Source organism: Gekko japonicus, unplaced genomic scaffold, assembly GCF_001447785.1.
Source record: "Gekko japonicus isolate JY-2015 unplaced genomic scaffold, Gekko_japonicus_V1.1 scaffold1126, whole genome shotgun sequence".
Lineage (NCBI taxonomy): Eukaryota > Metazoa > Chordata > Lepidosauria > Squamata > Gekkonidae > Gekko > Gekko japonicus.
Window position 1 is genome coordinate 289,134 of NW_015167572.1, and position 23,614 is coordinate 312,747.

The following is a 23,614-nucleotide window of genomic DNA, read 5'->3' on the forward strand; positions in this document are numbered from 1 at the left end:
TAAAATCAAAAAGAACCTTCTCCTAGCCCTCTAGTCTGGTCACGTGCCCTGAGATGGCCATCAGTAGCTCAAGTGTACCACAGGGAGACCAACTTATTTAGTTCCAAGACTTCTAAAGAAGGAGACTTCACACTCTCCACAAATAGTTTATTACATTTGAGAACATCAAGATGGATAGCTGTGTTAGTCTGTCTGTAGCAGTAGAAAAGAGCAGGAGTCCTGTAGTACCTTAAAGACTAACAAAGGTCCCGGTCACACGGGCCGGAAAATGCGGGGGGGGGGGAAGCGTGGCTGTTTGCCCCGGAGCAAAGTAACGCGTGGCAGCCCGATCACATGTCCCATGGAGGTCCCGTGGGTATGCCGTTATGTGCCGATCACACGGCTATCCTGCAGCGCGGCAAAGAAGCGACGCAGTGCGATCACACTGGCAATCGCTAGGTGGGCGTTTGTGCGCATCCTGTGGAGACTTAAAAAAAAAATCCGGTTTGCGACAGGACATGGACGGGAGCAGGATGCCATGGGATTCCAGCGGAAATGCGATCAGATGCCCACCCTTGCCCCGCGTTTTCAGGAAACTAGTACATTGTATCTTCGGCAAGAAGCCATGGGTTAGGCACGGGTGCACTAGGTGGGAGCTAGGGTTGGAACACTTTCCCTATGAGGAAAGGTTAAAGCGCTTAGGGCTCTTTAGCTTGGAGAAAAGACGACTGAGGGGTGACATGATCGAGGTTTATAAGATTATGCATGGGAAAGAGCAGGTAAAGAAAGAGGTACTTTTCTCCCTTTCTCACAATACAAGAACTCGTGGGCACTCCATGAAACTGCAGAGCGGTCGGGTTAGAACGGATAAAAGGAAGTACTTCTTCACCCAAAGAGTGATTAACACATGGAATTCACTGCCACAGGAAGTGGTGGGTGCTACAAGCATGGACGGCTTCAAAAGGGAATTAGATAAGCATATGGAGCAGAGGTCCATCAGTGGCTGTTAGCCACAAGGTATAGCTAGGGGCTCTGGGGCAAGTGATGCTCTGTCTTCTTGGTGCTTGGGGGGGGGGTCAACAGTGGGAGGGCTTCTAATGTCCTGGCCCCACTGCTGGACCTCCTGATGGCACTGGTATTTCTGGCCACTGTGTGACACAGAGTGTTGGACTGGATGGGCCTTTGGCCTGATCCAACATTGGCGTCTCTTATGTTCTTATGTTCTTATGTTCACTATGTTTCCCAGATGTTGCGGTGTGATCGCGCCCAGAAAATCCGCCTATCATCTGTATCTTTAGCGCGGCAAATGCTCCATGTGAACGGGACCAAAATATGTGACAGGGTATGAGCTTTTGTGAGTCACCCAATTTAAATACCTGGGAGTGACTTATCAGTCACAGTTTGCCTTGGAAACAACATCTTAAACTAGCTCAAGACATTGCTAGACCAAACATCAATATACTTCTCAGTTTCTATTTTTCAGTGGGTGGTCAATTTATACAGATGGCTATTAGAGCTTTCAATGCAAAAATAATACCCCAGTTTTTATATGGGGCAGCCATCTGGATAACTGAAGCTTCCGAACGTATAGATAAAATACTGGTCCAATTTATATGTCAGGTACTTGGAGCACCCAGATGCATGGCAGGAACGGTGCTTAGGTGGGAGCTAGTGCAATACTCTGTCGAACTAAGAGCATGGCTGGCTGCTTTTAAACTAACGCTGAAGGTTTTCTTCTTTACTCCATAGTCTGGTGGCCTAATACATCTACTGAAGGAGGATAACTATAGGAATACTTGGCTTAGGTTGATATATAAGAAGTTGGAACTGCTTGGTCTCCGCTGCTTGATGCTTAACAGTATATCTCAACATGAGGCTTGGAGACTGATTAGATCGAAGGCATTTAAATGGGATAGTACAGCTGCACAAGCCAGGCGTGTTTGCTCTCCTCTTGCTGTAGGGATCCCTCCCTCGCTAACTCTTCCTGCATGTCTAAGCTATCTTACTACTCCTCATAGGTATGCATTCACCCTTCCAAGGTTAAATGCCTTTCCATCTGCGGAGTTAATGGGACATTTTGCAAAAATTTCCTATTCAGACAGGCTATGTGCTTGTGCATCTGGTGCAATTCAGACTGTAGCACACCTTTTTTGTTCTTAGTTGTCAGCTCTTAGGTCCTATTGGATTCATCCAATTCTTTCTAAATATCATCTTCCATTGGAGTCATGAGTGATTTCTTTTTTATCGATGGACACTGTTCCTGAAATAACCATTTCAGTAGTGAAGTATCTGGCAATTATAATTTCCTTGAAACATAAATAATCTTGTTATAATGGAGAGGTCTCATTTTGTTGCTGAACTTTGGATTTAAATCCTTTTTAGATTTTAATATTGGATTTTAAATTTAAGGTTTTACTATTTATTTGTATTTTTAAAAGTGTCTTCTACCATCTATATTATAGTAATAGTTTTGTATTAATTTTTAAAATTTCAGTATATTATATTTGTTGGATTTATTCTTGCCATTTGTCTAATTATGCTTGAGACCTCCAGTCATATAAATTGATTGACTGTAATAATGCGCTCATTGTTTTCCAAATGAAGATGGGAAAAATAATTGTCAAGAGTCTTATAAGATTCCAGTTTTCCTCTTAGAGTAATTTTGCAGCCCCATTGTGACTAGATCATTGAATAAGAACATCTGATTTTTATTTTTATTTTTTTTACCAAGGGAATTCGAAATTCATTCTTTCACCTTTCCTGATGATTGAATTGTTCTTCTGTTCAGGGTGTTCACTTAGCATTTTGGTGGCATTTGTCTGATTTGGGATTTAGAACTGCAGGACCAGGCAATGTAACCACATCAGTGATGTTATGTACAGACTGTTACCAAAAAACTAATCATGATGGTGGCCTCAGCCATGGTCCTCTGCTTGGCTGCGCAGTTCCATGTTGCCTTCAGTACTGAACAAGTTGCTCCCTCTCTTGAAAGTGGCCTGCTTGGTATAATCACTGAAGGTAGAATATAGGGAGGGTGATGACGAAGAGCAGTTAACGGAGTTTATTAGGATGTTGGATCCAGTTGAGCATTTCTGTGGGAGGAAAGCACACAAAGTTCTGGCCTTCCCTCTTCTGATGCAGTCCCAGATACCCCTCAAAATGCTGTTCTTGAAGGACCATTATTCACCCTGGAACATTTGGGGGATTTCAGGGGGCATTTGGGGCTCTGGCAGGAGTAGACAGATGAGAAAGTCATGCTCCTCAGCCAGATCCAAGCCATAACGTGTTCTTCATTGAAATTCTCAGAAGCATGGCAGGTTGTTGCAGGACAAATATTTTGTTTAAAGTTGACAGTCCCTCTCCTCCAACTGAAAAGTGTGCTAAGTACGGTATAAGCCAAACGCAAGAGAACAATGTGGTGTGTTCTTTGTACTCCCTGCAAGTGTTTTGACGAATCTGAATAATATCAGTTTGTTTAATCAGTTTGAAAATATATCTTTTTAAGCATGACTTGGCTGTGGATTTTGGAGTTTTGCCCACTATTTAGGCGGAACTGCCAGGCTTTGATGACCAAAGCTCTGTGTTCTCTTTCTTCTGCTGTGTCAGGCAGAGAGAGAGAGTGGTTGTGAAAGACAGGCGAATCAACTGCTTTGCGGCTCTGCTGTGTAGAGGTGGGACCTGCGTTGTGTTTCACAGTTCTCTTTTTATTTCCCTCTCTGTTTTGAATGTTTGTAATTCAACTATAAATATGCTATTCGTGTTCAGTTCCTTTTTAATAAGGCCATTCTTTCACTTTAAAGGGTTTTTGTGTGTGTGTGATGGGAAATGACAGCACTTTGACAGCTTAATCACTTTCCTGAGAGAACACAGATTATTTCTCCTTCTTGCAGTACCGGCCTTGTTGTAAAGTGTGTTGCTGTGATCTTCTCACCCTCTTGAGATAAACCAGCGTTCCCAGCCAAACACAAAAAAGGCTGCTGCTATAAATGCCATTTGGGTGGACTTAGGCATGCATGCTTGACCATGGGCCCCTTTGGTACATCACCAAAAGAATTTTACATTTTCCACATTTACAGGACATGGGGTTTTAGTAATACTAATCTAACAATATAAACAGAAGCCAGAGTTTTATCACATGAGCATTGCACTAAGGGCTTAAGCAAATGAGACTGAGATCACATGTGACATTCATAGAATCATAGAGTTGGAAGGGACCTCCAGGGTCATCTAGTCCAACCCCCTGCACAATGCACGAAATTCACAAATATTCTCCCCACCCCCCATGACCCCTGTTCCATGCCCAGAAGATCTAATCTAATAGCCTAAGCTAAATGCTGTATGCCTTTTAACAATAAATATTAAAATAACAAGTTTACATGTTTTTTGTTTTTGTATTATGAAATTCCCCCCCCCCCATGACCCCTGTTCCATGCCCAGAAGATCTAATCTAATAGCCTAAGCTAAATGCTGTATGCCTTTTAACAATAAATATTCAAATAACAAATCTAAGTGGGTTTTTGGGGTTTTGTATTATGAAATATTCATAAGTATTCTTTTTTTTTTTGGTAAATAAATTTTATTTTCTCAGGAATACAACATGTAAAATTAAATCATTTCATTCTATCAATTGTCTACCCCATTCCCAATTCCTCCCCTCCCTCCGGTGGCTTCTCGCAATGCTTCCCCCCCTACTCCAAATTGCTTCATATCATCAACTATATCAGTTTCTTATCATTACATTCTAAAGATAACATCATTTGACTTAATATTGATCTAAACATATTAAGTTTTGTTTCACATCCCAGTTCTTTTCCAGATATATTTTAAAGTCACTCCATTCTTGAAAAAACACGTCGTCTTCTTTGTTATTCAACTTCTTTGTAATTTTGTCCATCTCTGCCATGAACAGAACTTTTTGTATCCAGTCCTCAATTTCTGGCACTTTCTCTGTTTTCCAAAATTGTGCATAAATCATTCTCGCTGTTGTGATTAAGTACCAGAATAAAGTCTTTTTAGTTGTATTGACTTCTTCCATTTTCAGTCCCAAAAGCAGAATTTCCGGCGCCTTTTTGAAAGAGCATTTCAATATTTTTTGCATTTCTTTGTGGACTTTTGTCCAAAAGTCAACAGCTTTCTCACAAGTCCACCACATATGATAAAATGAGCCTTCATGGCTCTTGCATTTCCAACACTTATTTGACATATTCTGGTTCATATTTGCAATTTTTTTCGGAGTCATGTACCACCTATACATCATTTTATAACAATTCTCTCTAACATTGGTACAAGGCGATATCTTAATAGAATTTTTCCACAAATATTCCCAGGTTTCAATAGCCACTTCCGTATTCATATTTATCGCCCATTTTATCATTTGCCCTTTTACAGTCTCATCTTCAGTATACCATTTTAGTAACACTTTATACATTTTAGAGATATTTTTTCCCCCTCCACTCTCCCAAAACTTTTCCATCTCATTTTTTTCCTCTCTAAAACCATAATTTCTTTTATCTGATCTAAAAGGTCATAAATCTGCATATATTTCAGCCATTCATAATCATATTCAATTTCATTCTGCTTTTTCATTACCCATTCTGTTCCCACTTTTTTAATTAGATCTTTATATGGCAACCAATCTTTATCTCTATGTCTTGAGTAAGATGTTAACACTTCCACTGGTACAATCCACAATGGTCTTACATCACAAAAGTATTTTTTATACCTCATCCATACCACAAATAGTGCTTTTCTTACCACATGAAGCTTAAAAAAGCTATCCATTTTTGTTTTGTCATACCATAAATATGCATGCCAACCAAATCTACAATCATGGCCTTCTAACCCCAGTAACTTATCATTTTCTAATTTCACCCACTGTTCCATCCAGGTTAGACAGACCGCTTCATAATATAGTCTAAGATTTGGTAATTGTAACCCACCTCTATCTTTGGCATCACAAAGAATTTTCATCTTGATTCGCGGTTTCTTGCCTGCCCAAACAAACTTTGATAGTTCTTGTTGCCACTTAAGTAGCAAATCTGTCTTACTAAGTATTGGTATTGTTTGGAACAGGAACATCAAACGTGGTAGGACATTCATTTTTATGACTGATATTCTTCCCATCAGTGACAAATTCATTTTGTCCCATTTCTTAAAGTCTTGAGTTAACTTAGTCCATAGTTTTTCATAATTGTTCTTATATAAGTCTATATTTCTTGCAGTTAACTCAATACCAAGATATTTAGTCTTTTTTACTACTTCACATTGTACCAGGTCTTGCAGTTCCATTTGTTTTTGTTTCGTCATATTTTTACAAATAAGCTTCGTCTTATTCTTATTCACATAAAATCCGGCCAATTCTCCAAAGTCCTTTATTTTTTGGAATAGTAACGGTAATTTGTCTGTCGGGTTTTGCACAATGAACATTACATCGTCAGCAAATGCTCGATATTTGTATTTAAGTCCTTTGTGTGTCAATCCCGTTATCTCTTGATCTTGCTGTATTTTTTGTAGAAGTATCTCCAACACCCAGATAAATAATAACGGTGATAGGGGACAACCCTGTCTGGTGCCTTTCTGTACCTTGAAGCTATCTGTCAGTTCTTTGTTTACATTCAGTTTAGCTCTTTGTTCAGAATAGATAGCTTCAATGCAATTTCTGAAGTGTTGTCCCACTTCTATTTTTTCCATCATTTGCAGCATAAACTTCCAGTTAAGATTGTCAAATGCCTTTTCGGCATCGATAAATAAAAAAGCTACTTCTTGTTCAGGGTGTTTCTCATAATATTCAATTGCGTCCATTACTATTCTTACATTGTCTCTGATCTGTCTCTTTGGTAAAAAACCAGCTTGGTCTTCTGAAATCACTGTTTGTAAATAGTTTTTCACCCTCTCTGCAATAATTTTTGCAAAAATCTTGTAATCATTATTCAAAAGAGAAATTGGCCTATAGTTTTTCACATTCGTTGGTTCTTGTCCTTCCTTTGGTATTAATGAAATAATTGCTTCTTTCCAAGAGTCTGGCACCTTCTTACTCTCACGTATATCGTTGGATAAAGCTTCCATGACCGGAACAATTTCTTCTTTCATTTTTTTATAAAACTTTGCGGTAAATCCGTCCGGTCCTGGCGCCTTCCCCAACTTCGCTTCTTCAATTGCCTTCCTCACTTCTTCTTTTTGAATTTGGCCATTCAGTAATTCCTGAAATTCGTTGCTTATTTTAAGTAACGGAACCTTGTCCAAATATTTTTTAATCTTCTCAAGATCTGTTCTATTTGCTTGGAATAATTTAGCATAATACTTGAAGAAACTTCTCTTTATGCCAGTAGGGTCAACGAATTCTTTTCCTTCTTCTATTATTTTGGTTATCATTCTTCTTTCTTTTCTAGCCTTAAGTTGCCACGCTAAAAATTTCCCCGGTTTATTTGCCCCTTCAAAAGATTTTTGCTGTAGCCTCTTTAAATTCCAATAGAGCTCCTGGTTTAAAGTTTCATTCAGTTGTTCTTTCAACAACTGTAATTCTCGAATAATCTTCTTTTTCCCTGGTTTCTTCTTTAATTCTTTTTCTTTTTGTGATATTTTTTCCAACACTACTGTTTGTTTTTGAAATTTTTCCTTCTTTTGCTTCGCATTTTGAGAGATGAGAATCCCTCTCATCACTGCTTTATACGCATCCCACACCACCTGAATTGGGGTCTCTTTATTCAGATTTTGTTGGAAAAATTGCTTTGTTTCTTCCTTTAACATTTCAGTTACATCTTTTTTATCCAACAAATCTTCATTAATTCTCCAAAGAAAGGATTTGTTCCTTTCTATAGAAGTCCACAAAACAGGGTTGTGGTCGGAATTACATCTTGGCAAAATTTCAATTTTATGTGTTTTCATTGACAATTCTTCTGACATCCAAATCATATCAATTCTGGAAAAAGAGCAATGTCTATTGGAATAAAAAGTAAAATCCTTCTGCGTCGGGTTCCATTTCCTCCATACATCCTCTAGTTTTTCCTGCTTGACTATTTCAAAAAAGTTCTTTGGCAATTTTCCACTAATTTCGTTGCCTTTTTGTGATCTTCTATCCAAACGGTCCACAGTTCCGTTAAAATCTCCGACCAAAATGACTTGTTCATAGGTTTGTCCTTGTAGATGTTCAGTTAAGTCCTTAAAGAATTTTTCTTTTGCTCCATTGGGTGCGTATAGATTGATCACCAATGTCTTTTTCTGTTGGATCAAAACTTCCACACCCACATATCTTCCATCCAAGTCTTTAAAAATTTCTTTAGGTTGTAAATCCTTTTTCACATATGTCACAACTCCTTTTTTCTTGTTTGAGGCCGAAGAATAAAATTCTAATCCAAATTTGACATTTTTTAAATATTTAGTATCGGAATTTCTAATATGAGTTTCTTGCAAGCATATCACATTACAGTTTTGTTTTTGTATCCAATGATTGATTCTTTTTCTCTTATTTGGTGAATTTAGTCCATTCACATTCCATGACAACAATTTGTAATCCATTGTAAATTTTAAGTTAAATTTCTCCAAAGGCATCTAAATTGTCTGCCTTAAATTTATATAAGTCCGTCACCGATCTGATCTGGACCCTCCCACTTTTGTAAGTAAAGGATAAGCCTTGTGGAATCTCCCATCTGTATCTGATATTCAAGGTCTTCAGTTTGTCAGCCAGAGGTTTATACCTTTTTCTATCTTGCAATACTGCTCGTGGGAGCTCTCTCATCACCATGATCTTGTTCCCTTCAATTTCGAACGGGACGGTAAATTGTTTCTTAAAGATGTCTTCTGTTGTTGCTCTTGTTACAAATTGTACAATTACATCCCTTGGTAAATTTTTCTTTTCCGCAATTCTGGAGTTCACTCTGTATATCAAATCAAAATCTGCTTCCATTGTTCCCTCTTCCTCTTCCAAGTACAAAGTGATCGCTTTTATCATTTCCTCTCTTATGTTTTCATTCTCTTTTTCTTTGATACCTCTAAATCTCAAATGAGTTTGCATTCTTCTGAACTCCATCATTGTTTCAGATCTCCTAAATTGCTGAGTCAAAGAATCCTGTTTCTCTTCCAATTGTTGCATTTTTTCCTCTGTCTCTGTAGTTTTGGTTGCACTAGCCTGTATTTCTTTTCTGACTCCATCTAATTCTTGCTTGATTGAAGTAATTTCTGTTGTAACCAATTCTTTTAATGCTGCTACATTTTTCTCCTGGGCTTCTTCAATTTGTTTCAAGTGTATCTTTCCTTCTTGTTGGTTGTTACCCTTCTAGGATGTCGTCTTCCTGTTCAGCCCACTCGGAACACTTTGCTGGTTACACCAACCTATATCTTCCCGCGATACTGTTCGTCAGTTTCGGTTTTTCTGGTGCGCGCACACCTCCGCCTCACCGCAGGAATGTTAAACAATATGCTTTTTTGCGATTTTATAGCCTTCAATCAACTATTTCTTTACCGGAATCAGAGTTCTGGGAATATTTATTCTTTATCCGCTCAACCGCTTGGTTTAACTTGTTTTTTTATCACAGTTCAGGTAAGCGGGATGTTTATTGTTATCTATGCGATCAAAACGGGTTTCGCATTGCTTCTTTTCACTCACTGTTGTTGCCCATCTTCAAGAGGTCGGCTGATGGAGAATTTAAACCGGTACACCAGCTCGAACGGCTGCTGGAGAGTTGCTCGGCACTTGCCTTCTTCGTGGGAGGAGATCAAAGCCTGTTTCCGCTTCTTCCGAAACGGAATCACGCCAATCTCACACTCCCTCTTAGGCGCTGCTGCCTGCTTGTCCCCCCCCTCGCTGGGGAGCGATGCGTTGGGCTAATAACTGCCCAAACTGTCGAAAGCGGCCGTCGCCCACTTCGCACAGAAGTGAAAGTGCGTCAGTCCTCCATCTTAGCTCGACCGGAAGCCCAAATATTCATAAGTATTCTAATATCCAATTTTCTATTGTTCCATACATATGCAATGAAAATATACAGTAACATAAACCAATCACAGGATAGAAAGCTCATGAATTACATGACTAGGCTGTGTATTTACAAAGCCGCCCTGAGCCCGTCCGTGGGGTGGGCGGGATAGAAATCCAATAAAATAAAAATAAGTAAATAAAGTCGCCAAAGTGAAAAAGTTCCTTTTTTAACAATTGCATCAATAGAGAAATAGACCTTGAACCAGGCCAATATTTTCAAAAGCCATGGAACATCCACTAAATTCTGAAATGAACTTGGCAAGGCTTAGAACTCCACAATATGTCCACATAGGTGTGGCAATCCTTAAACTATTTAAATTGAACTACTACTGATGCAGATTTCAGGTAGTCTCCGGCATTTCATTATTTCTTCATCAGTTCCAAAACAAAAAAAGTAAATCTTCTGTACCAACAGCCTTAGAGATTAGGTGACACATTCAGATTTCCCCAAACACTCTTGCAGGGCAGGACCCCCTACTGGTCACTTTCCCTGTGTGGGCACTGTTTAGCCTGTCCCTTAGCCCTAGAAGTGAAGGTCTTTGAATCCCCAGGGGATCAAGTTTTGATACCTCTTAAACATTTTTCAATTTGTCAGACACGTAAAACGGCCTATGCCATTTTCTGCCCCAGCAAAAAAAATTAAATTGGGAGCACAATGAGGGCTATAAAAACCCACATCTTAAAACACAAATCAAGAATAAAAAACAAAACAGCTCTCTGCCCTCCTCTAAGTGCAGCCTTTCATATACTTAGAGCATTCTGTCCCACCTCAATCCCCTCTTATACAAACTAAACATTTCCAAGTCCCTCAGCCTTTCCTCATAGGGCTTGGTCTCCAGGCCCCCGATCATCCTTGTCATTCTCCTCTGCGCGCGCTCAATTTGGTGTAGTGGTTAAGTGCGTGGACTCTAATCTGGGAGAACCGGGTTTGATTCCCCACTCCTCCACTTGCACCTGCTGATGTGACCTTGGGTCAGTCACAAGCTCTGGCACAGCTGTTCCTGAAAGAGCAGTTTGTGTCAGAGTTCTCTCAGCCCCACCCACCTCACAGGGTGTCTGTTGTGGGGAGGGGAAAGGAAAGATGTTTGTAAGCCGCTCTGAGACTCCAAGTGAAGGGCAGGTTATAAATCCAATCTCTTCTTCTTCTTCTTCTGTTCACATCCTTTTTGAAGTGACACCTCCAAAGTGGCACTCAATACTCCAGGTGCAGCCTGACCAATGCAGTGTACAGCCAGACTATGACATCTTGCGATTTGGATGTCATGCCTCCATTGATATACCCCAAGATCGCATTAGCTTTGTTGTTGCATCACACTGGCTGCAGGATACAGATAGAGGTCAACTATAAACTTTTGGAAGAAGAAGGTTTTTTATATCCCACTTTTCTCTACCCTAAGGAGTCTCAAAGCAGCTTACAATTACCTTCCTTTCCTCTCTCCACAAAAGTCACCTTGTGAGGTAGGTGGGGCTGAGTGACTTCAGAGAGAACTGTGACTGGCCCAAGGTCACCCAGCAGGCTTCATGTGGAGGTGGGGAATCAAACCCGGTTCTCTAGGTTAGAGTCTGCTGCTTTTAACCACTATATCACCTGGCTCTCAGCCATCTGTGCAAATCTTTTAATTCCAGTTTATGATGTATTTTAGCTTATCATGCTGTATAATAATTCTAGGGTGCAAAATGTTTGTACTGTTGCTGTTTTTTTAACCATTTGAGAAATTACTGTGACTGTCCTAATGATTTAATAAAAGGCCTTAAGATCAAAGGCGAGGTCTATAAACTGCAGGCATTTGCAGATGATCTAGTGTTTATTGTAGAAAATCCGATAGAATCTATACCAACACTGTTGCAAGTAATCGAGAAATATGGAGAGGTATCAGGTCTAAAAATAAATTACAAAAAAAAACAAATATGTTAATAAAAACTGTACGTCACATCAAATTGAGTATCTAGAACAATTATCATGTATAAAGAGGGTTACTAAAGTTAAATATTTGGGAGTAACTATGTCAAAAAGAAATAATACGTTAATTGAAGACAATTATGTCAAACTACTAAATGATATAAAGAAAGATCTGCAAAAATGGGATAACTTACAACTATCCTTTATGGGGAAAATTGCTGTACTTAAAATGAATGTCCTACCGAGATTTCTTTTCCTAGCTCAAAATATCCCAGTACTGAGAAATGCCAAAATGTTTAATGAACTAGATAAAATGTGCAGAAAATTCGTGTGGTCAAACAAACCAGCGCGCATAAAATGGAAAGTCTTGCAAGACCGAAAAGAAAGGGGAGGGTTAGATCTTCCCAATTGGAAACTCTATTATTCGGCTGCGGCAATGACCTGGATAAAAGATTGGGTTACCTTAGAAAACACAAGGCTATTACTACTGGAGGGTTGGGATTTAGATATGGGTTGGCATGCTTATATAGGTTATGGAAAAGATAAAACCCATAAAAAAATTAACCAACATACGATCAGAGGAGCTCTAAATAAAGTATGGCAAGAAATCAAAGATATGTACTATCTTAAGACACCTATATGGCTATCCCCGATAGAGGCTTTTACAATGCCCTCTTTACTGTCAAACTCAATGAAAATAACCTATGAAGTCCTATTGGAGTCAAATGGCACCTTAAAAACACGAGAGATGCTAGAGAAACAAGGTATTAAACTAACTTGGTGGCAAAATATGCATCTGAAAACAAGTTACGATAAAGACAAAAAGAAAGGATTTTATTATGAAAAGAATGATCTGGATAAGCTATGGCTATCCACAAATGATAAATTAATACAAAATATGTACAAGTTATTTTTGGTAAATTATGAGTTAGACGAGGAAGTCAAAAGTACCATGATTTCCTGGATGCAAGATTTTGGTTATGTTATAGAAAACTGGTCAAAAACGTGGACAGCTGCAAAATCTTTAAGATCTATTCCATATAAGGAAAACGTGTTTAAAATGCTTCACAGGTGGCACTGGTCACCTGACAAATTAGCGAAGTGTTACCCAAATATGTCCAAAAATTGCTGGAAGTGTAAAAACAATGTAGGTACCTTCTATCATATGTGGTGAAGATGTACCTTGGCCCAACGATACTGGCACAAGGTACATAAGATGTTGAGCGACATACTTAAAATAGAGGTACCATACGAACCAGAATTTTTCTTGTTAAATGTAATACCAGAGAAATTTTAAAAAGAAGAAAAATATATTATGGAATATATAAACACAGCAGCACATATTTTGTTTGCCAAGAAATGGAAACATGGGGGAATACCGTCAAAAAAAGAATTAATCTCTAAAATACAGGAAGTGGTTGAGATAGACAAATTGACTTCACTATTACAGAATAAAGATACAAAAATGTTTCGTAAAAGATGGGAACTGTTTTATAGATGGTTAGATACAATTGTTTAATCTGTTAAACATGATAATGTGGGGCTCCAGAAGTCGATATATATATATGTAATCTGAATATGATGTGCATGTTGTAATGCATTTAAGAAAATCGAAATAAATATATCTTATAAAAAAAAAAAAGAAATTACTGTGACTGTCCTCACAATTTTCTAGGTAGACAGTGTCCCCTCCCCTACTGATATTACACAGAGAAGAATAGAGGAGTGAAAAAGGCATTAAGTTTTCTACTTTTTGATTAAAAGAGATTGGCTCTGCCCTTCTATATTTGGTAAGGAGTTTTTATGGGCTGCTGGCAAATTAGAGCAATATCAAATACTTCCAGTTGTATTAAAAAATAAATTGGGCAGCCTGATACCACTTTTTAAAAATAAATGAAATCCAATTTATTATTTTTCTGCTGCAGCCTGTATAAATGCAGTTTTTGATAAAAGAAGTGTCTGTTTTGGAGAAGAGCCCGTGCATGCACGTGTGCACACATACACACAGAACCCCCTTATTTGTCTGTTGTGTTGGTGCTCAAAGTTACACTGCTTTAACATTCTCCTCTCATTTGCTGAATATTTCTTCAGGACAGAATTATTTTTTGTTTTGTAAATTCCCCTTGCCCACATTTGTGAATAAAGAAGATGTTATTGATGCATTCTTTAGCTTGTTTTTCTTCACTTCTAAGAACACGTTAACAGGTCTCCCCCCCCCCCCGTTTCTTTTAACCATCTCTTCTAAAGAGGCCCTCGTGTATCCTGCCATCCACAGACCTCACAGAGCAAGATTTTCCCACTACTGATCCTCTCCCCTCCCCGTTTGGTTTCTGGAGGGGAACAAGCTTTCAGGAACAGCATGGGGAGCAAAGGAAGGGAGGAGGTCTGTAGTGTGTAGGTGAGAAATAGGTGGAAACTGCTGCTTCTTTTTCTGCAAATGGAGATGCCATTCTGTTGGAGGAACTGTTGCAAAAATCGTTGTAATAATAATTTTTAAAGTTGACATTCCACCCAAAAAGATATGCTCACTTTCTCCTCAGTCAGTTAATGCTTTAAATAATATCAATAACTCATTCCCTTATTATAAAAACATGCACATTTTGTTACTTGGACCCCTTGTTGATTTAGGTCTCTAATTGGATCTCTCCGTGTTTCTTCTTTTAATTTATAATTATTTCTGTTGTTAAAGAGACTGTGAATTTTTTTTCTTACAACCCTATCTTAAAATACAAAGCAATACACTATAATTAGTAAAAATTAAGGATGTGACCTTATTGAAGAAATCTTGTTTCTTTAGTCTATTGAAATAATGATTTTACTGATGCTAACATTTTTATAATCATCTCTCTCATTAATACATTTCCTGATAGCACTTCATAATGTGGCGTTTGAAATGAACAATCTATTTTTCATTATATCCAAAATTATCTTCATTATCTCATTCTGGTTCTGTCTTATCTGATAGTGCCAACAAATGTGTAGAAAATGTGTAGAAAATATGCTTCTTTTATTCAACATAGCCAGACTTCCTCTGTGTAACTCATAATGATCTTTTAAAGAATTCTTGGCTTTATAGTACCAATAGATTGAGACTTCTAAATGTGGACTGTAAACCTTCAGAATATGTCTATTCACCATCTGTTATGTTTGACAAATCTTTCACATTTTTGCTTATACAAGTTATGTGGTGCCAGCCCAGTGTCTGGGATGGGCCCAGTTGCAGAATGAGGAATCTGCAAGGATTTGTATGGAGAATCTTACTTTCCTTTGTGTCTCCCTGCCCAGACAATTTCTCTCCTTCTGGCTACTAACATATCTTCAGCTTTCCCTGTTTCTATCCTTCCCACCAACCAACTTTGTTGTTGTTCAGTCGCACAGTCGAGTCCGACTCTTCGCAACCCCATGGACCAGATCACGCCAGGCCTTCCAGTCTTCCGCCGTCCTCTGAAGTTTGCTCAACTTCATGTTCATTGCATCTATGACACTGTCTAACCATCACATCCTTTGCCGTCCCCGTCTTCTTTGACCTTCAATCTTTCCCAGCTTCAGGGTCTTCTCCAATGAGTGCTCCCTTCTCATTTGGTGGCCAAAGTATTTGAGCTTCAGTTTCATTATCTGGCCTTCCAGGGAACAGTCAGGGTTGATTTCTTTTAGGATTGACTGATTTGATCTTCTTGCAGTCCAAGGGACTCTCAAGACCAACCAACTAGCCTACCTTTTATCTGCCCCCCATCATCAGCTATATTTATTATTTATACCTCACCTTTTGCCACAGTGGGACCCAAACTGGCTTATATCATTTTTTTCTCCTCTGTTTTATCTTCACAACAACCCCATGAGGTAGGTTAGGCTGAGTATTACTGGGCCAAAGTCACTACTCAACTTTCATGGCACAGAATGGAAACTCAAACCTTGGTCTCTCAGATCCTAGTCTGAAACTCTAACTGCTACACCACAATGTTTTGAGTGGTGTGGCTGCTGTTGAACAGAATTTAGCAGCCAGGCCTGGGTGAATCATGCAAGTTGGGTTGTAGCAAGTCGCCCAATGGTTGCTGATGGGCCTGGCCCCAATGAGTCGTCCCCCAAAAGCCAAAACAACCCTAGAAAAGGCCCTACCCTCACCTCAGGCCCTTTAGTGACGGAAACCAAAGTTTAAAGGCTGGCAGTAGCAATGGCTACTGGGAGTATTCATTTCTTAAAGCTGTAGGCACTGCATTTTTTTTTTTTGAGCTTTGACCTTTTTTGGCATGCCTATGGCCCCAGTCCAGATGTTAGTATACATACATGGGACCACGTTGACAATTAGATATATTGATTTATTTAAAACATTTTTACCTTTCCTTTCCTTATCAGAAAGCTCAAAGGCAGGTGTCTCATCCTAGACTCGCAGTTTCATCAAAATATTATAGATTTTTTCCCCATGGAAGTTCTTTATAAGATTTAAAGTTTAAAATGAAACTCTCAACCTGTCAACTCTCATGATGTCATAATCGCATTTGAAAATGCCCTAGTTCTTAATCTGTAAGTATTGGAAAAAGCAAGCAAACCTTTCATCTTGTCTCTCACCTTGATGTACACCATAAATCTAGCCTGGATATGCAGACCAATACATCTTCTTAAATTGGCTTGTTCTGTAGTTGGGAAAATTGCAAACTTCTTTCTGGCTGGGAAAAAAAAATGTATTACAAAATCCATCAGTGGCTATTGGTGCCAGTTTTGAATTTATCCCACATTCTTAAAATAACATTTTGAGTTGGAAAGTTTGACTTCCTTTTTTCTCACATCACTTCATGTGCTCCTGAGAAAGCTGCTCCAAAAGATTGTGTGTGGGGGGTGGGCGGGCAGTGGGTGGGCTTGGCCCCAGGGAAGGATATGTCATGTGGCACCGCAGCGGAATGGGGAAATTAGTGGATATTACTCCCACTCACTCTAAAGCAAAGTCCTGGCCCTGAGGGCTCAGGGGCTTGTGGAAGACAGGGTAGGTGAGGTGACACGTTATTTTCCAGAAGCTCAGCTTTGTTTGTGGAAATCTGAATGCAAACTAAGCACCATTGCCAAAATGGCCACTTGAATGTAAGCCCAAAATCTCCAATTTGGAATGATTAAGCATCTGTTAGTTTTTCTCCAAATATATTATGACTTCTGTTAACTATTTTACAGCTGTTTTAGGGTCTGTGTTTTTTTGTTAATTATTTGCCAATATTCTCATGGCCATTACGGCACTCACTGTAGTTGCAAAAATTACTGTGCCGAAATGAATGATAAAAGGTGTCAGCCTTGTTTGATCCTCATAGGACATGTATTTCAAAAGATGTTGACTGATGCCCATTGTCACAGTATGGCTTCTGGTATGCCCCAGGATGAGAAGAGGTGAGTAGGTTTCTCAAACCAAATGTTTGCCTCATTCTCTCCCTTTTACAAAGCAGCTCACTGCTGCTTTCAAGCATGTCTTTACTTAAAACATTGCCCCCACCAATGGGAACACTCTCTTTCACCCATTGGTGTGGCTTTGCAAGTAGGAAGGGGAATGAAATGACCAGAGAACTGAGTTAGATTCAAATGCCTAAACCTTGACCAGTTTTATAAGAGCTGTAAAAACAAGTGTTACATGCCCAGGGGGTGGTGGTGGTGGGTTCAAATGAAAAAAAGTATCATCCCGGTCCATTAACAGAAATGTGCCATGTTTAGACTTGTGACTCCCAGCTATCAGACCCTCAGAGTTCAAGGTGTAGATGTTCAGAGTCTTGAGGCTAGGTAGCTCCTGAAATCTGTTTCCTGTTTGTACTGGTACAAACTGTCCTTCATGCTCCATTTCTGTTTTAGTCTCTGACGTTCAACTCTTCCAGTTGTCCTGTATCCTTATTTCTGTTTAGTCTGAGTTTTTGCTACCTCTGTTTCCCTTGGCCTGTCCTTTTTATAGGGAAAATCTCACTAGCTTCTAGAATGTTCCCAGCTGTATGAGACCAGAGGGCTTCTGCCTAACAACAAGTTTTTAAATGGTGTTCTCACCATTTTCCTGGGAAGAGCTGAGGGTTATTCTGACTTTTTTCTGACCTTTTTGAGAGGAACTGTAAAAACGTTCTGCTGACCTTCCTGGGTGAAAATGACCAGTGTAAGTGTATGTAAGACTGCCATTTTAAGTTGCTGTTGCTTTACAGAACCTGACTGTAAAATGTAACAAAATACAAATAAAACAGACAAGTGGCAAATTTAATTTATGACACCTGTGGGTAATGGTTTTTGCAACTGGCAAATACTACTACAAGTTAGCCTATGTTAATACTTGCTTAAACCAACTTTTAAGAAAGTGAGTTTAAGGAATTTTCACTGCTTTCCCATTTTCACATGTAAAAAATCCTGCTTCTGAGATATGAATATACTGAAGAAAAGAATGGTGCGTGACGTGTTAACACACAACTTCCTCTGTGTTGCAGCCTCTGTACACATTAATGTGGTGATACCAGTGAAATTAAAATATAAAAAGCCGGTTGTTTCTGCCAGATTGTGAGAGTCCTAGTGCATTGACAGATAACTCTTGTGGTGATAGGGTTCGTAATGAAAATGGGGGTGAATGAACTTAACGGAATATGAATTTGGGAGTAAAGTCAGATACAAAATCATCTCCTTTGCGAAATAAAATAAGCAAATGTAATAGCACTGGGTTGGGGAAATGATGTTAATGTACTTTTCCTAGTTCAGTCAGGAGAGTACAGTTGAATAGTATTTGCAGAATAAATCTTTATACTTTTGGGGGGACTGTGTATGAAGAAAGAGTGAATAAATGTATTGAACTGCACTGTTTTCTCCCCACGGACAATGCCCTAGCTCACCCATAGCATTGAAATCTAAGAATATCTGATTCAAAACTTCTTGATTGTTGATGTCCGTGGGCGACCTGTCATCTTATTATTATTATGGAATCTCTTGTCTTTTTCTTAAAAAAAAAATGTTAATAATTTAGGAATGAGTCCAGACTTTTCCTGTGGCTCTCAGTGGAACTTTAAGTTTCTTTTGATAGCAGTATCTCTCTTCATTGTGGCATAGCTCTCTTATCTCTGTGCTGCATTTTATCAGTTCTGTGAAGAGCTGTTTAAAATTTTAAGCAGTGGTCCAATTATGCATTTTTAACTTTCTCCTGTGGAAGTGCTCCCCCCACTAGATATGGCAGCTTTGCTCTAGCTGTCACTAAATCTCATCAATTTTGAGAAAGATAAATCCTGTTATAAGTATCGTTGCACTATGCGCCACTGGGTTGAAGTTAAATGTGTTGAGTTTGGATTACTTCCTAATTCCCCTATCTATTGGTAGTCTTCTCTTTGGCAGGTCAGTGCAGAGAATCATCCCTCATGTCTGCAGACTGCTGCTCTGGTTGTAAGGACCTGTGGTTTGTGGCCCTAGTCCAGTCTCATTTGTTGCAAATCCTTCTGAAGGTGCCACATCAAGTGGTAAAATGAATAGCTGCCCATATTTCTCAGTTGGGGCTCCCACCTGGTGAAATGGCCTGCCTGAGGGGTCAGCAAGGCTCCCACATTTCTGTCATTCCCCAGAATGTATAAAATGGAAATTTTCAGGACATTTCTATAAAGAAAATTTAGTCTATAGTTAATGTCTGTGAGATTTTGTTAGCTTTCATTACATTAGGGTTATCAGATGTCCTCTTTTTAGAGGACATGTACGCTTTTTTTTTGGTGTCTGTCCTCTTTTGGGCTTTTAAAAAAAACCTGATGAAAAGGTAATCTTTTTGGGTTGGAAGATTAGGAATATTCCTAGTTAGTAGCGAAGAGTTGGGCTCGACTGTGCGACTGAACAACAACAACACATCTTAAATAATAGGGGTATTTAAAATGAGATTTGTCATAGTGATCAATTGTTTTAAGTGGGAAATGTGTCCTTTTTATTGCTTTTCAGAATATGTTAACCCTAATTACATTGTTTATATTATAACGTTGCACTGTTTCTCTAATTCTGTAATTTATTTATTTATTTATTTATTTTTGGGATTTATATCCCACCCTACCCATACGGCCCAGGGCGGCAAACAAGCGGCTGTGCCGGAGATAAAACATAGATTACAATTAAAACCTCGATAAATACAAACTAAAATGGTGCTGTACAGTTCAATTTTTAAAAGATCAAGATGGTCAATGTCACTCACTGACGGGCGATGGTATAAAGCAGGAGTGCCCGAGTCATGTTCCTCTTCTGGCCAGGGTGGGGCCGGGTAGGGCCAGGGTAGATGGTAAAACAGGCCACGTTGGTGGTATAGTGGCGACGGCGGCGGCTCCTACTCGAAAGCCTGGCGGAAGAGCTCCGTCTTGCAGGCCCTGCGGAACTGCACAAGGTCCCGCAGGGCCCGGATCTCCACCGGGAGCTCATTCCACCAGGTAGGTGGCTTTGTTCTGTGTTCCATATTGCTCTTTTTGTGTCATACTGGTTTTGTTGTTCTTTAATTCTGTAATGTATTTTTGTTATACTGCCCTTACTGTATTGCTTTTAACTGTATAATCTGCTTTGAGTGTCAGTGACAAAGGCAGACTATACACTAAGCAAGTAAATAAATACAGGCAACAGAAGACCTGAGAAGGCATCTTGAGAGCATTCTGATAGCCAGCCATCTGAGAAAGGAAGCAGAAGTGTGAGATGCCCCCGTGGCTGGAAGCTTCTACATGTTTCCTGCCCTTATCAGTTGCATTGGATGGCACAGAGATTCTTTGGAGCTGCAATACTGAAGTTCTACCTCTGAGAGGAGAGACCTTCTGTCTCTACTGTACAGTTCTCTTATCTTTGTAATTTTATCTCTGCATCAACCTGTAGTGCTGCTCCATATTTGAGAACTTCTGATATTAGAGTTGCCAGGTCTGGAACTCCTGGGAGCCTGTTGGTGTCCAGAGCATGGGGGGAAAGATGTTGTGCGATGTGGTGATGTTGCTTTCTAGTGAAGATCCGTAAGTGACATCTCTGCGTGGAGCAACGTTTTAGGACTTTCCCAGTCTTAGAGTGTCAGTCAAGCTGGTGATGTCACTTCTGTGTTTTCACCTGGAAGAGACATTGTCATATTGCCTGCTGTAAGTGGGCAACTGGCATCCTAATAGTATGTATGCATGATGGTTGGGGTTTTTTTTATGCCCCCGTAGGGGATTTTTTATTTGCATTTTCTATAAACTACAACGAAATTAGGGAAGGGATCTACATACTATGGGAGAAAGTAAAGAAAACCCACTAAAACCCCAAGTCATACATACTGCTTAACAAATTAGCTTTTAGCTCAAAGTTCGATCCAAGTTAATTGAATGTGGTCATCTAATAGTCAGTTTATACTGAGAAATAAATTTAAACACCTCCACTTCTGACTTCTTAAAAAACAACCTAAGAAATAATTATAACATAATATTGTAAGAACTTTCAGAGTGTAATAACATCTCATTTTTTATACTCCCCCCCCCTCAAAAGATAGCTTGTCTTCTGGGGAGCTGCCCCTAATTTGAAATCTGAGTTCTCATCTGAAAATGCCGCTGCTCCTTCTTTTTCGCTTTCTTTGGTGCTGTCCTCTTTCTCGACTTCTACTTCTCCTGATGGACGACTGTGTTGATGCAAAAATTTGCGTGCCTTTTCAACGGAGTCAATTTTTTCTTTCTTATCCATGAATTTGAAGATTGTGCCTTCGGGGACAATCCATCTGTTGTAGGGGATGTTATTCTTTTGTAAAAACATCATCAAGTCTCTGTATTTCCTTCTTTTCCTTCTTATTTCAAACGGGATATATTTTAACACTTTTATTTCTTTGTCTTTGATTTTCAGAGTAGATCCATTTGTCGCTTTGAGAATCTGATCTCTCACTTGTCTTCTAGAGAATCTTATGATCACTTCCCCAGGCAGATTATTTTTTCTTGTAAATTCAGAATACGACCCGTAGATCGTATCTATTTCGCTTTGTAAAGTATCCGTTTTTATATCTGCCATGGGGCCTAATACATCACACATAGCCTGTTTTAGATTCTCAGTCTTTTCTTCCAGAACACCTTGAAATCTTAAGACATAGCTTACTCTCTCCATTTGTAGCTGTAACAGTTGAGACTCCTCCATAATTCTCTTTTTTCCCATCGCCTGCAGTTGTTTTTTAAGTTTTTAAATGTTGGCATTCACTTCTTTTACTTCTTGTTCAGTTTTGTCTGGGGTTTTTTGCTATTTCAGTTAATTGCATTTGCTGTGCATTGAATTTGCTATGCAATACCGTGACTTGTTCCAGCAGAGGTCGCAATGCTTCCGTCAGCATTTTTTGCAGCTCTGTAGTTGTGCCCTCCCCCCCTCACTTTCAGAGGGTAGGTTTTTGACTAGATCTTTGGTGTTTCTCGCTTAAACTCCAACTCACATTTCAACGATAAATCCACTTTCATTTTCAATCCGCTCGGCCACAAAGCGCTTGCTCCGGTATGCGATTTCTGGTTCCCATTCGGGACGCTCTGCGGTGGGACCTTTGGGGCATAGAGAAAGCCCCCCTTCGCCGGCAGGGTCGCCGGAGGAAGAGCCTTCTAGCGCCCCATGGCTGGGAGCCTCATGCTGAGGCTTCGGGGGTGGCGTGGACAATCGCGCCCCATCCTCACCGCGGGCTCTGGCAGTCGTCTCCCAGAGACCAGGAGAAAGCGGCTGCCATGGTGAACGCCAAAACCGGAAGTCGCATGATGGTTTGATGGTCCAAAGATAGTTCAGTCCAAATCATCCTCCCTCCTCTTTCCTTTATGTAACTGGAGTGGTCTGTAGCCTGGGGAAAAAACCCAGTAACAATCTGTTGGGGTAAGCTGACCTAGAAGCATTGCAGGATACAAGAGACTGAAGTTAGCCATTGACATTGACTATTTCTTAAAGGGACCATCTTATTATAGACACACACACACACACCTTACAGCTCACATCTTCAGGCCAGAACATTTATTCATTTTGGAAATGTATGTGCAACTTTTTTTGGAGATTGGCTTAAAGCAGCATAATAAAGCTCTGATCACAGCATAAATGATCAATATTAAAAATAAGCCCAGGCCTAAAAAAAGATCGAGGAGCTTAAAAACATCCATAAAACAGGCTGGTAGTAGGCCATAAAACCAGCTTAAAAGGTGGAACTCCTCAGTAGAAAGCTTGGATGAAATTTTAGACAGTAAAGTAGGTGCCGAACAAGCCTAGAGGGAGAGGGCATTCCAAAGGTGAAGTGTCACCGGTAAAAATGCCCTGTCTCTGGTTGCTGTGTGCATCACCTCTGCAGGAAAGAACATGGAAAGCAGGGTGTGGGAAGAGGTTAGGCAGGCTGGATAGTACAGGAGGAAGCAAACTTCCCAAATAGCCCAGCCCAAGGGTACGAATTACTGCTTTGAGTTGTGCCTAGAGTAAGATGGGCAATGGGTACAGAACTTTCAGCTCAAGATGTGTACAATACCTGTATCCAGTCTCTGGCACTGCAATTTGAACCAAGAGAAGTTTCCAGACATTTTTCAAAGGCAGCATGATAGTAATCTAAGCTGGATGTATTGACCACTCTGGCCAGAAGCCTATAAGAATAGCTCAGCCAATTCCACACAGGGTTTTTCTTTGAAAGTATCTAATCCATTTGTCTTTGTTGTGCTGCTGAAGGGCAGCCACTTAAGTCAGAAGGATTCCAGACGAGAGAAAACGTAGTGAAAAGCAGATTTTAGTACAGTTTAGAGCAGTACATGCTTGGACGTACTTTTAGATTCTCTTTGGAGCATTTGCCTTCAACTAGGATTTACATTTTATCT

At 39.6% G+C, this 23,614-nt stretch overlaps 1 protein-coding gene across 1 annotated transcript in view; it reads left to right on the forward strand.

Moving 5' to 3' along the window:
* NBAS (neuroblastoma amplified sequence) overlaps positions 1 to 23,614 on the forward strand; it is a 275,647-nt gene that overhangs the window by 23,236 nt on the left and 228,797 nt on the right. The window lies entirely within an intron of this gene.